This window comes from Atta colombica, unplaced genomic scaffold (genome assembly GCF_001594045.1).
Source record: "Atta colombica isolate Treedump-2 unplaced genomic scaffold, Acol1.0 scaffold142, whole genome shotgun sequence".
Classification (NCBI taxonomy): Eukaryota; Metazoa; Arthropoda; class Insecta; order Hymenoptera; family Formicidae; genus Atta; species Atta colombica.
This window is the reverse complement of record NW_017259231.1, coordinates 758,304-761,013: the sequence shown is the minus strand read 5'-3', so window position 1 is coordinate 761,013 and position 2,710 is coordinate 758,304. Positions and strand designations below refer to the sequence as shown.

At 35.8% G+C, this 2,710-nt stretch overlaps 1 pseudogene; it reads right to left on the bottom strand.

The window, feature by feature from the left end:
- LOC108685022 overlaps window positions 1-2,710 on the bottom strand; it is a 160,777-nt pseudogene that overhangs the window by 56,464 nt on the left and 101,603 nt on the right.

The window sequence follows — 2,710 nt, the reverse complement described above, 5'->3', positions numbered from 1 at the left end:
AAATAAATAACTTAAATCAAGTTGTGAAAATATGATAGCTGTGATAGTGTGTGTTCTAGGTTAATTGTCACACGTTCTAAGATTGGCAGTAGTATATTTGTTATGGATAATAATGTATAAAATATACAATTTTTATTTTAATATTTATATTTTTTAATTTTATATTTTAAGAAATAATAGTAATTATATAGTATTAATACAAGCAAAATGGTTATTTTAATCATAAAATATGTAATTTATAATTGTTTTCAAAAATGAAGAAACATATACATCAATATGAAATATAATTTATTTGTAAATATATTTTTCTAAAAATATATCGATCTAAAGATCTATTTAAAATTGATTGTTATCTAATTCAGATTTATTTTGGATAATCTGTCTTACATAGCTATTTTTAATAAAAGAGATTGTATTCACAAACTTTGTCAGTATATAATGATTAAATTAAGTGTAACAAAAATTTTCTAAGACACGTCATTTTCTGAATACAGAGATATCGCGATTAATAATGTCAAAGATCTAAAAATTAGACAATAAAACAAATGATAAGAAAAATTTATTCACCAACTTCATTTTCTTAAAAAGTTGTTGTAAATAATATATACAATGCTTTTGGTGCAAACCATTTTACATAACAAATTAGTATTACATCAACAATCTATAGTAAAAAAATGAGATTTTTCTATCGTATATTGATGGAGATTATAAGTTTGTTAATCAACTTCATATGACAATCAGCTCCGGTCTCTAAATCGCGATATGTAAATTATATATTAGTGTTTGGATAATTCTTTATTTCTTATTAGCCGGAAATGCTGGTTAGATATATTTTTATTGGATAATAATATTTATTATTATCATACTTACTATAGTATGAAATATTACGAATAAATAAATAAATAAATAAATAAATATATATATATATATATATATATAAATGGACTTACCGTTATGGACGAGCAGCGCAGAATCTCGAGCAACAGTGATAAGGTCACTATCAGTGAGAGTTTCGTCAGATGCGTTACCGGAAGTCGGTGTGTCACTGAGACCGGCACCACTGCCGGGCATATGATATAGAGGATGTTGTTGTTGCTGTTGATATGCACGCTGTTTGTGTTGACTCGTGTTGTAATGATTATGATGGGATTGGTTGGTTGGATTATTTTGTGGATAGGCTCGACTACGTAAACTGGAGGTATTATCCTCACCCTCGCTGCCACTTAGACTGTAGGCCGGATAAAGCCGTCCCTTCCCTGAAACAAAGATCGAATTGATTATAACTCTTTTTAATACTCCTATAGTTAAAAGTTTTTTTTAGTGATAATAATAAATTCTTTCTTCTAGAAAACTACTTTAAAATGTTGATCAGGATATTGACAATAAGTGTATATTAATTAATTTAATTAACGATTTCAAATTTGCTAAAGGATCAGTGACTAAAAAAATTGTAAATTAGGAGATATATTTATTTCATTTATTATTTTATTTCAAATAAAAGTTTTATAAAACGCATAACGAATGACATAAAATAGAGTAGTCATAAGATATATCGCTGTTTAATTTTGAAATCCGCTCTATTGCGGCACGAGATCTGATGGGGATTTGCGTTTGTCACAAAGAGAATAAAATACTGCTGATATCTTAGTGCAAGCTGTCGCAACATTAGAAAGAGATCGGCGACGACCGAGGATGCAAGAACGTGCAACGCATTAGGAGAACCCGAGGATCTTCGCAAAGAGGAGCTGGGAAAACAATCCTAGCGTCACGCACACTTACACAAATAGTAAAGAAACGCGAGACTTCCTTCGGCACTGCGGAAATCGTTCGAGGGGAAATATCCGGTGCGGACATCTTCCTTTTGGATACTCGCGATTTGGTTCTTTGATTTCATCGCTCCTACCTTATTTAAAACGGTCCCAGGAGGACTGTTTGCGTGACACCTTAATGTTTTTTTTTCCGGGACAATAATAGCGCTTAAACGCGAAGCTTCCGACTATTGGAGGAGGCTAATCGGTCCCAAGAGCGTGCTCCTAGTTGTCATCGTTTTGGAGATATCTCAGGAATGTGGTATGATCCCCTGTGCCAGATGTTGCGTGACGATGAGTGAGATAGAAAACTGGTTTTCAGCGACGAGACAGAAAAGTAAGGAGAGAGAGAGAGAGAGAGAGAGAGAGAGAGAGAGAGAGAGAGAGAGAGAGAGAGAGAGAGAGAGAGAAAGAGAGAGAAAGAGATCGCGAACTGATACGTTATGGAAAAAGCTGATGGCGATGACCCGCCTCGTTATGGCGATGCCTTCAGGATAAATCGCGCGAAAACTTTGATCGATGTCTCCCGCCTTTGACCTCTGATTCCTCGCGCGGCTTGTGCGAGGTCTTGCATCAGCGAGCCATGCTATCGGGACATCGATATCGCCAAGTCGGTTTTCTTCCCTGAATCGGCGTCTTTGACACGCCGCTGGCCGATCGATCGACCTGTCGCCAAGAGTTACATCGCGGAGAAAAAAAAGGCAGAAGGGTTCGTTAGCATCTCGTTGAGAAGCGAGGGATGAGAAATCGTGTTTCTCGATAACCTTGCGCTTCCTCCGCGCCGAGACAAAATGGTTTATGGGTGGACGTGTATCAGTGTCCCAACGACGGAATCGATTATCGACAAATCCGTGGACGCTGAAGAGAGAGAGAGAGAGAGAGAGAGAGAGAGAGAGAGAGAG